The sequence below is a fragment of the Cygnus atratus genome, chromosome 5, assembly GCF_013377495.2.
Source record: "Cygnus atratus isolate AKBS03 ecotype Queensland, Australia chromosome 5, CAtr_DNAZoo_HiC_assembly, whole genome shotgun sequence".
Classification (NCBI taxonomy): Eukaryota; Metazoa; Chordata; class Aves; order Anseriformes; family Anatidae; genus Cygnus; species Cygnus atratus.
In genome coordinates, this window is record NC_066366.1 from 55,958,748 (window position 1) to 55,977,529 (window position 18,782).

An 18,782-nucleotide genomic window follows, 5' to 3' on the forward strand; every position below is an offset into this window, starting at 1 on the left:
CCTGTATCTATTTGTCTTTTCATCCATTTATTCTTGTTTCCTGTCCCAGATGACCAGAATTTATTACAAGTTCTAAGTTCTCCAAGTTTGCTACAATTATTTTCATTTATAATTGCTCCCTTATAATTACATAGTTATTTATGTAGCGTAGAATAAGGAGGAATTATTGTATTTCCCCTTAGATAAGTATATTTCTGATTGAAGCTGATGAATTTAAATATAATAGCGGCAGTATAGTGATGTTTTATATTCGTATTACTGCCTGAATTGCAGCACCTCAGAGTGTTTTGCAAATATTAGTAAGTTTAACCTAGGGCTTCCCAGGGAGGTGGGATTGTTATCACCATTTTACAGACACAGTCAGATGGTGGGTTGAATTACCCTAAATCTACGCAGTAAATCAGCAAATAAGTCTGTAAATGAAATCTGTTGACTCAAAGTCCAGTTACTCCTGGTATAGGCTTTTAGAGCATCCTATTCTGTGCTGTAAAATTGGTTCCATTCTTTTCTGCAGTGGACTTGATGGCACGGGTCAAAATGGTGGTTTTGTTGAAATTCGGCTGCCTGTCTACCAAAATCTGGAGGGCTTATTTTAAAGGAAGGAAAAGCAACACTAGTGGTTTCATTTGCTTTTGATGATTGCTAGTAATGACACCAGATCACTCTCACCTTAAGCTTGCAACAATAAGCTTAAGAACCACCTGTGATTTGTTAGGTTTGGTTCCTTGCACTACTTATGGCTCCTTTGCTAGACTGTGAGGAGTAGAGCTTTGATTTCTTCCTGGACATTATTTTGCCAAAGGCCTGGCGCTTTGTATTGCGGATCTAGATGGGAGTTGGTGAGTAGAATAGAATAGAATAGAATAGAATGATTCAGTTGGAAGGGAGCTACAGAGATGATCAATTCCAACTGCCTGACCACTTTAGGGCTAACCAAAAGTTAAAGCAAAAAAAAGTTGTTATTAAGGGCATTATGATTTGTGCTGTTCCTGCCATTGCTGACCACGAGCAGCAACTGGCACTTCCCTCTCCCCCTCCTCAGGGAGGTGCAGAGCAGTGAGGCCGCCTCTCAGCCTCCTCCTCTCCAGCCCGGACAGCCCCAGTGTCCTCAGCCTCTCCTCACAGGACATGCCTTCCTGCCCTCTTACCAGCTTGTTGCCCTTGTCTGGACGCTTTCAAGGACCTTAACACCCCTTCTATAGTGTGGAGCCCAGAGCTGCACACAATACTCAAGGTGAGGCTGCACCAATGCTAAATGTAGTGGGAGAATATTCTCTTTGGACTGACTGGATATGCTGTGTTCAATGCACCCGTGTCCCTTTCGTGACAAGTGTTGCAAAGAATAGTCTGCTTTTTCTCTCCTCTCCTCTCTTTCCCTTCTTTATCTAGTGATATTAAGTTCCAGATATTCTATGCTAAACATGCAATTTCAAGTCTTAATCTGAGTGGCACCATTGGGAATTGCAGAGTGCTCTCCTCAATGGGAGCAGGGTTGGTACATCAGCCCCATGGTGTGTTAGAGCATTACATCAGCTACTTATCAGCAGCATTTTTGTACTGTTTTTATTCAGATGAGATTAAGTCCCAGTATGACTTTATTCTAGCCTCCTCTAAATTAGATTAGTGCAAATCAATTGGATCTTTCTTTCAAAGAGGTAATTTGTTGCAGATATCTTGCAGGATCTACTATTGAAATGGGATCAGTTGATACAGCATTCAACAAGGTTGATCAGCTGTACTGAAATGAAGTTAGTGGTTTGGTATTCATTAAAAATGGACTGCTTCTGTGGCTGATGAAATTCCTTTTTGAGTAAGACACTGCATCTGACAGGAGTAGTCCAAAGTAACCCTTATTATTTACTGGTGTCGGATATTCATTTTGGGAAAGAGCTGAGTTAGAAATCATGCAAGCATCTGTTACATACTTAGATTAGATAATGTAAATGTTTAGAAAATGCAAATGAAGCTCACAATAATTAGTAATGATGCTTTTCTACTTTTATTAATAAGGTAATGCTTCTGGCAATTACATTTAAATTTCATATGAAGGTTCAAAGCACTGGAACAATTTCTTGTGCAGAAGAGCAGAATTCAGGGTGAACTTGCTTAGTGATCTGTATCATGGACTTGTTACAGAACTGAAAACTACTTGTCTTCATTTCTCATCACTGAACCATTGCCTTTTCTTGATACGTCTGATTCTGGGAAGAACGAGAATCATAAATGATTGTAAATGGTTGTGTCAGACTTTGTGTACAAAGGCTGTTGTAATAACATTTTGAGATAAAAAGACAGTCCTCTGTGTGTTACTTTTAGGATATGCAAACATATAAAGCCATATCTGCCCTGTGTATGCAGAAAAAAACTAAGCAACCATCAATTTAAAGCAACCTTGATATGGCATACTTCTTAATTTAAATGTATATTTGCAAAAGCAAGCCCTTTCTGAGTGTCTGGGACCCACTCAGGGTTGACATCTAAGTCTGTGTTGTTGGCATAAACCAGTCCAAAATCCTGGCAGAGACGCAGAGAGGGAAGAACACTGAATGTTAACAAAGGCTTCATTAATATTGATGTGTAATTCACATGGCAGTGAAAAGCTTCATTATTAGCCACTATTGTTATGGTTCTGGCATTAATATTCAATGAGGATGTGTGGGTATTGAAATTCCCTGACTTCTGGGTACCCCAGCGGTCCAGTAAAAATAACAAAAACTGCATTAAAGTCAGTGGCAGCCTGGTGTTATCTATGTGGTAATCAAGATTTGCTTTGTTTTATGAAGGTTTCTGAGCTCATACTGACGTCTTGGGGAATGGGGGGCACCCATACTTCGTTCTGCCTTCGGGAAGGTCCTGTATCTGCAGATGAAGGTAGCATGCCTCCTCTATAGCTGCTTACTGAATCTCTGCTCGAGAGAACTGTCATGGGAGGTAATTCTATACCTGGTTATCTGGAAAACAAAGAAACAAACCCAAAAAACCCCTCTTTTCTCCTAGGAAACCCTCTATGTGCTATCAAATTGAATAGCAGTTCTCATTTCAACTTCAATTATAAGTTGATTTCTGTTTGGAAGATGTACACTTGTAAAAGACCCCATTCACTCTTGGCTTTTCTTGAATCAAATCTTTGCTCATCTGAGCTGGCTGTATGTGTGAACAGGGAATTGTTTTACCATTTGTATATGTAAGTGAGATTGTGATGCAGTATTTGTGTACACGTGCAGGCTATGATCCATTGAGAGAAATGGAAGATAACTAACTATATCCATGAAAGTAATTGCGGTGACATCAGTGGGGTTAACTGCAGTGCATAAAGACAAGCATACACATGAAGTCCTTGCAGGCTGAAGGCCTTAGTGTGTAACTTAAAGGCTCCATTTTGAAGACTTAACTGAGGCTGTATTCTGACTGTATCAATAAAGTGCTTTTTTTCCCTGAATTCTCTCCATCTTTCTAAAACAGAATTTCATTTAAAAAAAAGAACCAAAAACCCTATGCATCATGAAAAGCCCATTGTCTAGAGGTTAACAAACTGTAAATTGCTTGGGAACCTTATTTATTTGTTTGTTTGTTTGGTTATTTATTTATTTTACAAAATGCAAACCTAAAGCCTTTCAAAGAAATTGCCAGGTGTAAAGACCTGATGGCATGCTACAAATAGGTAGGTGCATTTAGTTTTCCCTAAATATCATTAGTAGCTACTGAAATTAAACACATCCTTGTTCAACAGTTTATACAGACAAGGTTTTCTTTACTCCTCTCTGTGGCATTTGCCAACATAAAAGCAGATGGGGCTCTCCCCCTCTTCAAATGCCCATTCTTAACTTTGAATGGCAAATGTAGTACAGTAGAGTGAATCCCACAATGCTAACCAAAGCTCTTCTGAAACCAATCTCAAGAGATCAGTTGTGACTGTACTCTAACGTGCCTGTTGTTTCTCATGCCTGCTTCCATGGCAATGGTGGATTTAAATTTCCCTTTTCATCCTGCTCAAAGGCCAATGCCTCAGGTTCTGCCAGTGTTTCCCTGGTGGGCCTGTTTGTGTGGGGCAACCCTGAATGGCTCCCTTACTTTTGACTCTGGAATAGTCTAGGGACTCTACAGTTTTAGGTAGAAGAGGTGCTTGAGATACGGACCTACTCCCAAATACAAGCAGGTGCAATATTAGTAAAAAGCTCCAGTGGCACACAGACTAAGCAGAGTGAGAAATATCAGTCTTTTGAGGTGGTGTATTGTCAAGCTGGTGCTTCAGTGAACTGCTCCAGAGTGCCATGTACACACATTGTGGAGATGCATCTGAACTACAGCAGCATTCAGAGATGAGTTAGCAGCTGGGAAGGGGAAAAGAGTTAGGATGCATTATCACATGTATTTCAAGAAGTTTTCTTTAGTGCTTCCGTGCTATTCATAATTCATGTTGAATAATAGTTATTTGTACTGTGCCACCAGCTGCTAGTTGTTTTATAGTAGTGTCATTAGCTCACTACAAGAAAATGACAATGAACACCAAATACAGCTGGGGTGTCAGTGTAGTAACATAACGCATAGAAAGAGATTGAGATCAAGTGAATATGTAGAAGCACTTGCTCCAGGATAACAGTAACAATTAATGGCATCCTGGAGAGCCTTATTCTACCCTTTAGTAACAAACTGCTTAAGCATTGTTGCATGATCTGAACATTTAAGAAGATAATCTGCATTTCTTCTCACCTTCAAAACCCTCTGTAGTCATTCAGTATTTACTTTTGCACCTCAGTCATGATTAACACTTGTTCAATAGCAGGTTTATTTTCAGTTTTTGGCCAAGCTCATATTGGCTGATGAATCTTCTCATGTTGGCCTTCACCACATTGAAGGCTTGCATTTTGGTCTCTGTAGATAAATGATGTCATCTTCTCCAAACCATCTGAAAATGAAAAACAGCAGATACCCAGTCACACTGATTATTAGCATGTCTGTGTCCTACTTTTTCCTCTTTTGTCCACAGTTGGTCCTCCATTGCTCTTTAGTGTCTAACTCCAAGCTTTAACAAGATATTTTCAAAGTTATGCCAAGACAGGACTCACATTGTCTTTCTGCTTTTAGCCTCTCAGTACTGACTACACTTCTCAGTTTTCCATGTTTATTGTTGTTTCACCATCTCAAGGGTATATATGAAGCTGTCCCTACTGCTGTGTGGTGATATTGCCACTAGTTTTTTATAAAGAACTTTAATTTGCATGAGAGGTGGGTTTTCTTTAAAAAAATAAAAATAAATAATGCTTTGCTGTAAAGAATGCTATGTGAGACCATACACTAACATCTGGGTAGTGGTGGTCCTCAGTACTTTGCTCTGAAATGAATGCTACCCAGCCTGGTAGTTTGTGCAAAATCTAGCTGATGATAAGTCTATTTATCCTTTTGCATTCCCAGCTGAGATTCTCAATGCCCTCTTTTAATCAGAATTTAAAGTGAGCGACATGCAATCAGGGAGGGTTTTTAGAGAACAGTGAGATACTTGTCATTTCACTTGTGCACTTAACATGAATTCATTTTTTTTTTCTTCACCAAATAACAATGGCATTCACAAGTGTAAGGACAGGAACCGAACAGGAAACACTCAGCCAGACTGTCTAATGGCAAGCAGGACATTTTGTTAGAGCAAATTTGCAGTATTTCTCTATAGCTGCAGATTGACTCCAACCTGGCACTCGGGCTGACGAGAGCTCAGTGCTATCCCTGTGTTCTTTTGTTCCCGATAATTAGACGATTAAAAGTGTTTTACGGAGTAATGGCTGCTGCTGTTTCCATCTCAATTTAGGGGTCTGATTTTTAAGCCCTTTTGGTATTCAGTGCCAGTAGGTGGGTGGGTGTTAATATTCGGTATTTCAACTGTGAAAGGAATGTGATCTCTGGGATGGAAAGATGTATTTCAGCACTGTTGTGGCGATGTAACCAACCTTCAGAGGTAACCAGGTTTCAGAGCTGTTTAGCTAAATCCTCAAGTTCATAGCTTCAAAATGTGCTACTGAGGTCAGAGAGCAAAGGGAAGAGGAGGCCTGGACAGTTTGCAGGAAAGAGCTACCAATAATTAGACTGCAGTCTACTCCCGTGCTGCAAGGGCTCCTGCTCCTCTGTGGTGGTTGAGGGTCAATGTGCAATCTATCAGCCTTCATGGTCACTCTAGGTTTGTTTCATGACAGATGGATTCATGTTACCTAGAAATACATGGTGCTCTAGGTGGATATCCTTGTCAATGATGTGGGAACTGCATGACATTTATTGGATAGCCTCAGCTTTGCCACCAGTGTGGTCTGTTTGTCCTCGCTGCCCTGAAAGCCCCCCTCTCCTGGGAGATGCATAACGTATATCAGAGATAAAAGCAACAAAACAAGAACAAAAGCAAATTTGCAGGAGACAATGCAGCGCATACCATTGAATCTGTCTTGAAAAATGACAGGCACCTCCAAGACTTGTAAAGATACAGCGCACAGTAAGGAAAATCACAGCGATTTCATGTGCCACGTGAACTGAGGTCTGGATTTATGAAAGCGAATGTTGTATTGTGATTTCTTCAAAACATCTTTAAAATGTTTCAAGAATACTGTATATGTTTAGTGTAGGCAGCTCATTTTCCCTATCGACCAAACTGTAGATGTATAGAACCGCATATTACTGGGAATCATACTTAAGTCTATCAATATTTCCCAGTGAACTGGGATATTAATTCAAACTAGACCTCCTACTAGTTTAATTCTGTAGCCCGAGTAAAACACACTCTCAATACATCATGTGTTATGAAAGATACATACTGAAGATGCTGTTAAGCTAGTCACTGTTATTTTTCACTTGGCACGCTACATTAAAGTTTTTGGTAAGACTTCATATCATCTATTTTCACAGCTTTGAGAAGTACATAAATGAGATACAAAACATCTCAGCAATGTCTATTTTAATATATCATTTTAAACTTAAAACTATTTAATTCTACTGGTTACGTTTTTGGATCTTTTTAAATCCTTTTGAATCTTTTTGACTATGTGTGAAGATCTGGTAAGAAGAATAAAAATAGTTTACTTAAAATTAATAGTTCTCTGTTTGATGCCTGGACACTGAAATTATTTGGGCAATCTTATTTCTCTCCTGAAAAAAAGACAGTAGAACATACAATTGCTGATTTCTGTCTATAAAGGAAAAATAGCCCTTTTCCTGATTGGCTGTGTGACTTAGGAACTTTAAATATCATTTTTAAATGGTCAAATGTAGTTAGCATTCAAGGGGTAGTGTTTTGAAAATGAGGATTCTTAAGTATATAAGAGGGCTTTAGTAGCATTTGCCTAACTTCAACTCTTCTGCCTCTAGGCATGTACATACACTCGGATGTCTCAGAACAGCTGTTTTTGAGAGAGAGGTCTGCTCAATAAGCTTCTGTGGAAACTTTGGATGCATTGGTGCTTATAGGACCAGGAGAAGGACAGGGTCCAGGTAAGGCCACTGAAGAGAGATTAGATCAGACACAAATGTATGTACACACACCCCTGCATAAAATTTCCTACATGCTTTTTTTTTTTCAACATTTTTTTCCTTCAAAGTTGATCATTATCGTCCTTTGTAAATATTTTAGCTTCCTCAGCCATTTATCTGCTCACTGTCTGTGATGTAGAAGGGCCAAGGAGGACAAAAATGAAAGTGTATTTGAACTGTAGGCGGGAATTAAAAACTCTGTAAAACCTGTTTAAAAATCCAAAGACAGAGAGTACAGAAAGTGACAAGTTTTTACAGTAGACAGATTTTATGGCAAAGAAGCAAAGCATTTCTGTGTTTAACTGTGCTTACAGTTAATCAACTTTTAATTCTGTTCATTAAGCTTCATTATTTATGAAGCAGTGTATTATAGTCACAAAGGAGTGGATTTGATTAAAATTTGAAGTGGAGCAATTCAGAAATAGTAGTACCACCTTACAGAGCTAAGCAAGATTCACACACAGAGTTCTGCCACATTAAATCCAAAGAGAGCTGCTCTCTCTTTATCACACCAGAACTGGGCTCTAGCTCCTGGACTGTATTTGTCTTATATATATGCGTGGTGTGTGTGTTTATAAAGCTATATAGCACAGTTTCATACAAAGGTAAAACATTGATTTGCCTATTGCAAAGCAACTCGGTTGGCATTGTGGTAGTGTTACATTGTGATATATGAACAATTTTAGTTACCACAACATAGACATGCAACACAGCAATTTTGCTCAAGGTTTATTTCCAGCAGGAAGTTTCCTTCTTCAAGGAGTAAGTTCTAAAGCATTCTTTTTAATTAGAGCCAGTCACCATGTGATTTTTCTAAATGTCTAAATCAGTTTTCACTAGAAAAAAAGAAAAAAATAAACCCAGCCCAGACCTGGACTGAGTGTATACGTTAACTTTCCTCACCCAGAGGTGTGAGGAGCTAACTTTGAGTGCCAATGCCAACCTGCAATATAGAATTTGCTATAATGTTGAGACAAAATGAAGTATTTTGTTTACTCTTCATCTTATAATGAATGTGAACCCAAGCCCAGCCTGTACCTTTTTCTGTTCCTGCTGGATGTGTTAAGCTCTTAGACCAACTCTGATTGCTTTCACTCTTAATGTCTCTTGACTTGTTTCAGAGACCTGCAGACTTGGTTCTTCTCATTGGCAGTGCCCTGGTCTTGAAGGTATGCAGCAACTGCTTCCCCTTGCAATGCACACATTTATTTGTCTATTATCTGGAGAAAATGTGTATGGCAAATCTCCAGTGCTGGCCATTCTAGATGCTGGGATTTTCTTTTCCAGTGCATGCTTCAGGTTGCGTAGGATGGCAGACTGGACATGCTTTTAGGACCTGTTTTGACTCTGGTTCACTTCCCAAGGAACTTTATGCTTAAGTGCATGCAGTAATTAAGAATGCACTTGGATGTATGAATCCAAACATAGAGTCTGGCCTCAGGAAATCCATGGCTCTAGTTTCCTCTGGATCCCTTGGGAAAACAAGCTTGTTGTGAAATCTTAATGATGTCCTGCCTTTAGGAATTGCTCCTGCTGCCTTTCTCTCACTTACATAATTACATCTTCTCTGTTGCAATCTGTAGTGAACAATATTCAGGACAGGCTGAAACTTGTTTGTCTTATTGACACAAACAGCCACATGGACAGACCTGGGATTATTCATGTGAATGAATCCAGCAGGGTGTAGCCAACTCTCTCCTGCTGTAGCGCTTGATTTTGGGGAATATTCATAGTATTTCACAGATATGTGTGTCTTACCACTGAGGAGTATTCTCTGAGCTCACAGCCATATTTTCCCATGCACTTCTTGACTGTGAGTTCAGTTTGCTGTTGAGAAGATTCTACTATTGCTTAAAAATTCTTTTTGAAAACAAAACCTTACTTTATGTAATGTCTTCAAGTGGTGATAATGACTCTTTAAATGGCGGTGAAGAGGCAGGACCAGGTCTCTGCTCTTTTGGATTTAGAATAAAGTCAAACACACATCTCTGCTGGCCCAGGTCAGAGCTGTTGTGGCAGGGCTATGGAGGCAGCTGCTGGCTGTGGATGGTGGGTATCTGGCTGTGTAACGAAGTGGAATGGCTCCCAAAAAAGCTGGGGTGGCTCACTTCACCGTTGAGTACAGTCATACTCCTAACTCAGGGTGTTGCCATCCATGTCATTTTATTAATTCATTACTGACAAGGCTATCCTAGGTTTGGCAGGACTCTCTTTCGAGTGAATTTCAGTTAAGAGTCAAGAGAGTTTGGTCAAGATTGATTAATTTCCAAGAAATGTATTTTTTTTTTCTTTTTCTGGAAATATAATAGCAAGTATGTCTTTCAACCAGTTTTACTACTTGCTGTATGCTTTGAAACTAGTTCTGTCACTTCCTTAAACCCAAATCTTTTCCCAGTTCATCAACATTTAAGTGTCGGCATTCATTCGTCTAGATAATCCAAAGCTATGAGGACTTTAAAGTTATCTTAGATTTATTTCTGATTTTAGAAACCTATGTTTTACTGTCTATTCTGTAATATAAGGGACAATGTGTCTTTCTTCCATATTGGATGCAATATGGGACAGCAGCATACTGTCGAGACATCTGGGAAGAACTGATTTTCTGGGGAATTTCTTTTCTTGCTGAACAACCAGGCAAGCCTTTGTGATGGCTTGGGACATTTAAAGGCAGAGTATAATACCTGATATGAGAAATAAATCACAGTAGGGAGATTTAAGAACATGGCAATTAAAAGATCAATATTTATTCAAGAAAGATTAGGAAAATAATTTGTTATGAAAATTGACAGTGGGAAATTGCCTTTTTTCAACTCAGGTAACAGGAACTTGGATTTAATTTGTACGTTAGCACTGGTGACTAGGAGAAGGTTAGTATTTCTTTGAACAGTAGGTTAAAAAGCACGCAGAAATAATGACATAGAAGTGAATTTAAGGCTGAATTCTTTATCAGGATGTATGAGACTCAGTGTTCATGAAACCTCTTTCCATAGATTTGTAATTTTAGAAATAGAAGCAGAAATAGTAAACCATGAACACTAGTTTATCCTTTGAGATCAGGGTGTAAAGTTAGGTAAAACACTGTCATGGAACAATTTTCCCCTTCCCTAAATTACAGGAAAAAAACTTAGTAACATGAATGCACAAAGAAAAAATCATGGAATAGGATCCCCCTAAAACTCCTTCCCTTCCTTTCCCCCAGGACAAAAATGAAAACCACTTTGGAGGAAACTCTTATATAAAATAAGGATTTTTTTTCCTTCTACCATCTAATTTCCAATGAATAAGAATTACTTTCATGCTATGTCGGAGTCAGACGGGATTTTAGCTGAATTTACCCTGAGCTATATGAGCATTAGAAAGTGAAACCTTTTTTCCATAGATATGAGTCTGTTCATGGCTTGTATATTACAGTTTGCCTTATTACATCTCATGGATTGAAGCCTAAGGCTCTGTAAGTGAGTTGCCCAAAACTGAAGGACCCTTACAAGCTTTGACAACCAACAACCTGCATTAACAAATGATGTGGATATTTCATTTGAAGTGAGAAGAATAAAGAACATTGCTTTAAGTCAGTGAGGAAAATGAAAGACTTAATATAGGTTGAGTATAAAAGATGAGTAAACCTGATTGCTTTCTGTAAGAATAATTAAAAGGAGGCACTCTAAAAAAATCCACGCTTTAACAAGTTTCTTCTTCAAGTATTTTTCATTTATTTTCTCTATTTTTCTCCTCTCATAGCACATGCTGATCCACTGACTGCTGCCTTCATTAGCAGTTAAATTAATGTAGTCTGACCAGGATGCTTTTGCTGAGAAACAGCCCTGGTAGACTGTAAAGTTGTTTTGTGTGATCGTCACTTGGAAAAATGATGTTCCTGTTTTCATGTAAGAAACTTATGCAGTAGGAGTTGTTCATAAGCTATAGCTGTTGGGACATAAGACTTTCAGAGAAGTTTTTGAGCAACTCCATTATTCGGCGTGTTTTTTACATAAGCTGAAGTACCCCACTACTTGCTTAATTGCATTCTCTGCAAGCAGCAGAAAACTAAGGAAAAAAAATAAGAAAAAATAAAAGCTAAGAGTTTGATGTGGCCAGCTATAATCCCATAGGTCTTATGTTGCAAAACCTTAACTCCATCCTCAGTGACGTTTAAAGGAATATTAGGTGTCCTTCCTTGCAAGAAGTGTATGCTGTGCTAATTTCTCAGGAAGAAAGCAGGGGGCTGGGATGAAAGGTTTTATACGATACAGAAATGTTGAGGAATGAGATTTATCAATCATAAAAATGACCCAACACACGAGAAGCAGAAGATGGATAAGGTGCTCTCCTGAGATTACTGAATACTTGAGTTCAGCGCATATACCATGAATTATGAAATGTGGACACTGGTTGGTATTATCCAGCAATTATTTTGATAAAATAGATGCTTTCTTTGGGGAAAACAGTTACACAGTGGGAAAATTATATTTCACTAATAGGAATTATATTTCACTAAGGATCCTAAGATTCTGTTTTATATCAACTCTTAATAACTCCTGCTGGACTGAACTCTGCTAGCATACAAGAGCTACAAGTTAGCAGAACTAGGGAAGAGTTTCTAATTTTTGAGTAGAAGAATTCTCTATACTGCACAGATAGGAAACAAGATAGAGTTCTTCATAGCCCTTTTTGACAAAGCAAAATTTTGTTTTCAATTTATTTATTTTTTTCTCATGAGAAGCATGAGACAGGATACTCTTCTTGTGTCCCCAGAGAACAAAAATAATAATAATTAAAAAAAAAAAAAGGAGCTGTACTCCTTTTGCCATGCACAAGTAGTCTCTAAAGCCCAGGCAGCTCAGGAAAGGAAGAGTTTTTGGGGCAGAAAACCCTTGTCAGGCAGCAGAAGACCTGCTTGTGGTGAGCCATAGTTGCCCAGGATATAGAGAATTACATATGACAATGTGTGGCAGGATTATAAATTCCTCTAAACATTCATTTTGAAGTATCATTTAACTCTCTCCGCTTCCCTCCCCCCCCACCCTTTTTTTTTTATTGGACTAGGTTTTTAAAAGAAATTTTGCATTACAAAGATACAGATAAATGGCAAGGATGATATTCAAAGGTGCCAAACTCTCATTGGAAATGGGAGATGTTAAATACTGATGTATTTTATTTAGGGTACTAAGAACTTCTAAAGTCCAGCCTTTTTGATTAGGTTCTGCACCAACTGAAGTCAACAACAGCATGGATCCAGAACTGTGCCTTCCTGGTTTAACCATAACCAATATAGCAATAGATAGAAAAAGACTAGTAGTAAAAGGTAGTGTTCAAGTTTCAATCGTACGATTTCTACGCTTTTTAATGATGTTTACAGAAATTTATCCTAGTTTGTAGTGCAGGGAGAAAGCAAAAATCTAGCTGGTAAACACATTGCCCTGAGCTTGTTCTCCATCATACCCCTGAAAACTGCTTCTGGTTCTCAGCATCTGCTGACATGGGCCAAGGTTTTTGCATGCTACAATTGCTTCCTGTTCCCTTTCTCTTGTCTCTGGAGGGATCTTATGTTTTTCTGTCTATAAACTTTTTCTTTCTGTCTATTTCTTTGATGCCGCTGGGTACTGTGATTTCTAGTAGTGCTAATGTCTGGGACTGAGTATTGAAGAGAAACAGGGTTTCAAATGATTTTGTCTGTATGTCTTCAATATGGTTAGTTTGTTTTACTTTTAATATTGATGATTTGGAACCAAATTCTAGAGGATAAATTCTTTTGCATTTGAGTATGAACCCAAATCTGAAATGAAGACATTTTTCTCCTGCCTAAGTATGTCTGACTTTTTCACTAGGTATAAAGTACGGGTATTAATACACTTAACATTTTCCTTTCCTTTCTTTTTTTTTTTTTCCTTTTTTTTTTTTTTCCCCCAGTGAAGTGTCACAGCACTGAAAATATTGTGATTTGTTTATTATTCTGGGTCATTTTGCCAAGTGAGTAAGAACAGCTTTTAGGCATTAGCTTGTTTTTTGTTCAGGGCTCATAAGTCACCTCAATTATCAACAGAAAAAATACTTCTTCTTTTAAAAAGACATTTTGATGTTTATCAGTTCCCATTGTGTGGTTTAATTTCCCATTCTGCACTCTTGTTTAAAGGTCAATAATGAAGTCATTTGATATTTAGTCATCCTAATATTTTGGTACTTTAATTTGACAAAAATGATTGAGAGTTGAATTTGCTGAAATCCATGAGAAGAAGAATTCAGTTCCTGTTCTGTTTCTGTGTTCAGAACAGTTGTGCAGATTTATTTATTTTAATGATTCCCTGTTGGCATTGAGTTGCAGAAGGAATTCTGAAACATTCTGAAAAATTCAGAAAATAAACTGGTGGGAATTTTTCAAACTCTTCTGAAAGCTTATAAGAATTTAATAGAATCAACATTATGATAAGAACTGTTATTTTGAAAATAATAAGGAATTAATGAGCTGCTGAAACAGTCTAATATTCTGCACTCCTATATCATTTAAGAAATACTAGAGTTCTTTTTTCAGGCAAAATCATACTCTTGGGGGAAGAAAATCCACTGAAAATTGGATATTCAGAATATTTCAACCATCCCATTGCATTCCCACTGATGTTCATAGAAGATGCATATCTAAATTCCAGATTTTTATATTAATCTTAATCTTTGTTCCTTTGTTCCCTTAGAACTAGCCCCTAACTATAACCATTTTACAACTGCTCCATAGAAGAACTTAGTAGCACTTGATAAAGAACAATGGCACATGTCAGCATACAAAATGGGAAGAGAGAAAGAGGACTAATGAGGAAGAGATTTGGAGGAACCAGCGATGTTAATGTGTTGCAAGAGGCCAAATGGATTGGAGGATTACTATTAAATTCCTGCCACTGGTACATTATCACATTGTACCTCAATCCCTTTATTTGGCAAAAGGAGAGGGTGATACGTTTTTGCAAAGCTAAAAAATACATTGTCAGTTTTGTGCACAGACAGCTCATCTTCAATGACAGTCATCAAAGGGAAAGTATGGTAAATGGAAGTTTTTAGGGATGTAGATATTCCTGGTAGTTCTAATGCTATCAAACAGTTAAACCATAATTTGGGAATAAGAAAAAAATCCTTCTTTTAGAGTGACAGAGGGAGTGTGTGACTGACAGAGATCCTGTTTTACTTCATAGTAGGGAAAAAATACCTGAATTCTGAACACTTAATAAAACACAGGTCTCATTTCCAGTCAGCCCTACTTGTAATAATAGATCTTCAAGAGCTGAATCTTATTAGAGTAGGATAAAGATGACTTCATTGCAGTGTTTAAGTACCTTCACAAGTAGAAAGTTAAGATACTAAAGAACTCTTTAGCCAATCTGAGACAAGCCTGAGAAGAATCAATTGCTGGAAACTATAGTTAGGCGAATTTAGATTAAGAGTAATTTTTTAACTGTCAGAATGATTAAATGCCCCCAGGACAGACAGATTCTCCATTTCCCAAGGTTTTCAGTCCAAGGTAAGAGATCTTTTGAGAATTTCTGTTTTAGCTGAGTACAAGTTATTTCTTACACAGTCACTAGATATTTGGCTTAGTAACTAGATAAAACTTAATGGGATAGTCAAGTCATGTAATGATCCCTTCCAGCCTCAAACACTAGGAGTCTTTGAAAAAGTAGCACTTAGAGCTGTATAGATTAAAGCTATTACATGGGTTAGGACACAGGTAGTTTTACAAATGTCTTTTGATTTTGTCTGGCAAACACTGGTAACCATAGGTGCTGCTGATATGTATTGGTCTCAAACAAGCATTTTTATTCCTACAGCAACTGGTTTTCTATTCTGTACTAAGAAATATTTTCTGTTTTTTTTTTTTTTTTCTTTCTTTCCATTTTTTTTTTGTTCCCCTTTGTCTCGAGGGTCTTTTCTGTCTTATATCTCACTTAGAGGATTTTCCCTTGCTGTCCTTTCATCTTTCAGACTCTCCGAGTTGTGCTATCACCCACGATGCTGTTGACCTGTTCTCTGCTCTACCCAGCCATTCAGCTTTGGGGCAGGACTTCCGTTGCCTCTACTGTTTCTTTCAATTAAATGTTTTTCAAAGAGCCCTACCTCACCTTCTCCAAAGTCTCAGCTATTCTTGGAGTTACTCCAGGTGAGGATGAACAGCACTGAAACTGGTAAGTTTGTCCCAGTGTCCTGTGCTCTGCCATCCTGTATCATTTCTGTTCACTTGTTGTTCCTTCTTTTTAGGCTGTTAACATCTTGTCCTGTGCTTTTTGCTGACTAGGGGAATGCACTGCATGTAACCAACAGCAGTCATCTGCTAAAGGTGAGGGAATATATGAATCTGTGAGTGAGTTTGAATTTTTTCCTCAAACGTTTCTATCTTTTATGGTTTGAAATAATTGTGAAGGATTACTAAAACTCCATGATTAAGAGAAAGTTAGAAAGACTTTTGTTCCTTTACCTTGCTCATAGATTACTTTAGATAGCTCAGCAAAGCTCATAATCAGGTTTCCAAGCTACTTTTGTTACTGTAGAGTTTCTGGAGTGCCATGTCCTAGGATAAGAGCAAGCAGCCTTTAAAGCTCCACAGTTAACTTTTAACATCTGTCTGATGCCATTCAGTATTATTCTGAGAGGTTCATTATGCAAACCTGCATCACACTTGCTGGGTCAGGTAAAGTAGAAAGCAAATCTTTAATTCTTTCCACATGAGTTGGTAAAGGAGAAAAATGAAATGATGTAATTTACCAAAACTCTGATGTTTTAATTTTTGGTAGTAGGAACAGCTGTGCCGTGCTGTTGTGCTATGAAATGAGAATGCTGTCTGCCAGGCAGCACTCTTCACATGTGCCAGTCCAGCATTTGATCTCATTTATGCTATTCTGCACCCAGTGTCCCTTTCTCGGCTTTACTGATGCTTAGCGAATGGAGTAAGAGTTGAATTTGCACCACTTCTGCATCTCAAATGTAACTTTCCACCTATGTTTAAAAGTACAGATCATTTCTTCTGGAAAGCACTATCAGTGCAATTCACCCGGCCTATCTTCCATCATTTACAAGCATGTGTCTAGCAGAAAATGAGTTCTGAAGATCTATTCACAGATTGAACTGTGGACACAGCAGTCTGCTAATAATTGTTACCGCCCATTCAGTTTTCCTTATAGTTGTCAGTGGCTTTTACATCAGCCCGTTTTCTCTATTACCAGTGTCTGCTCTCCTTCTGTGGGAGGCATTAGCATATTCAAAGCATCTTCTTCTATCGTTTTGTAAAATGACCTTAACAAAATCTCCAGTCTTAAACATGAAGAAACAACTGAAGGAGTATACTGAACAACTGAGGATGATTGCAACAGATCGTACGAATACCTTTATGCACTATTTAGAGCTACTTTGTTGCCCTCAAATGCTTGGCGTCTAGCAGTACAATAGGTCTGATTCTCTTCTGTTGATGGTTTTACATTGATAAACCATAACTGAATACAATTACTGATTTACTGAATGTGAGTGAGAAGAAAGCACAGATTCCATATATTGAAAAAAGGAGAATTCTTTTCATTCGCAAAGCTAAAATGAGTCTCCTATTTGACATGATTTATAGCAGTGAGGGCAGGTCTGATAACCACCCAGGTTCAGACTATAGCTCCTAGAATGGATAGATTATTACCTTCTTTTATTAAATTCATGCATGGCTTGCTGTTGAAGCTGTATATTAAAAGGAAAACAAATACTGTATAGCTATATCCTGCTATCAATTCAATGAATAGACTTCCTACCATGCCTGATCAATGGAGAATTTGGTGTGAAATCAATGGCCAGCTCTGGCCCATAGCAGTCAGTTCTCCTGAGAACAGTATATCCATGTTAATGTCACATTCAAATAAGAGCAAATACCTATTACCCTGGAAATCAGTGAACCTTTTAGTGTTGATTTAAAGGTAGGGTGGGTGGGGAGTGGATAGGGGGGGAAGGCCCTGACACTGAGTAGAGTTTAAAAGGCTGTTATTCTCCTTATCCCTAAAGGTATGACAACTTTGGTTTTACAATTTGATGGGGAGACAGGGAGCTGAAAACAGCTGCATCACAGATCTGTTCATTTATGAAGTCAGGCAAAAGAATTAGCCCTTCTACCCTCTTGGTAGTTTTCCAGTATCTGCTATACTCGCACACTGTACAAGGCTTTTCCATTTTTAGATCCATACATCTACCAACACCTTTGCTAACACCATTTTTTTATTAGGGGCTGGAGGTACTCACAACCTTTACATGTCAATACTTGCTCCATTTCTTTTCTGACCACATGCACACAGTCTGAATAGCAATGATGGCAGCAGATGCAAACTTTCAGCCCTCCATTTGTTTTGACAGGTTGCATCAGTGATAGATACATTACATCATTCCTTAGGCTGTTCATTTCCTTCCTGGGAGGTGTGGAGCAGAAATGGCCTTGCAGATAGGACTGCAGAGGAATGACTTAGCTGGAATATCTTCTGCACATCTTCTGTTTGGAGTGACACCTTAGACAGACTTGGGCAGATGTCATTCTTGGGACTGTAACAGGTCACAGGAATATTGTAAAGGCTGACACATTATCAGTGAAAATTTGTCTTTTCAAATTTTGGCTATCCTATTAAATATATAATGTTGTAATACGATATTAAACAGATTTCTTATATATTTCTTAATATAATGTAATATTAAACAGATTTAGTAGACTCCTAAAATTAATTAGTGGTCTTTTTGTTATTTTCTATCACTTTGGTGTTCAAAGTACTATTGTGTGGATTAAATTGATAATGGTCCCGTCGATTTTTAATGGTCTACATTAGAATGTATTTAAACAGCAGTAATCAAAGGACTACGTTCAGTGACTTGGAAATATGGGAACTTCCATATTCAAGGTAACTTTATTAACTCCGGTTTCCTGTAAAGGGGATGCAGAACACAGGAGACAGCAGTGAAGTTTTAATTATTATCATTTTAAATATTGCCAATATTCCATATATTTTGCTTTCTGTTTTTAGCAATGTGAGCTTAAAGCACCTCCCCAGCAGATTCCCCACCTGTTTCTCGACATGTAAGGCTTAGGAAGTTTGTGAACCAAAGCAGGACGTGGCTGCTTCAGTGCATCTCTGCTTACCTCTGGATGCAGAACTGGTAGGGACAAAAAGGGGGGACAGTGGTTCAGGCAGAAGAGAATAGAGAAAGAGAAAGCACTGAATAGATAGAAGGTTTTGAATGAAGAAAATCCCAAAACAATAGAAAGGACAACAGTGAAATAGCCAGTGGAA

At 38.1% G+C, this 18,782-nt stretch overlaps 1 long non-coding RNA gene across 2 annotated transcripts in view; it reads left to right on the forward strand.

The window, feature by feature from the left end:
- Positions 1–18,782, forward strand: part of LOC118250301 (uncharacterized) — a 57,680-nt gene that overhangs the window by 12,906 nt on the left and 25,992 nt on the right. For both annotated transcript variants that reach the window (XR_004779410.2, XR_004779411.2), the window contains exons 2-5: positions 7,342–7,464; positions 8,625–8,672; positions 15,466–15,640; positions 15,739–15,817. This is a non-coding gene — a long non-coding RNA (uncharacterized LOC118250301). The remainder of the gene's footprint in view (positions 1–7,341; positions 7,465–8,624; positions 8,673–15,465; positions 15,641–15,738; positions 15,818–18,782) is intronic.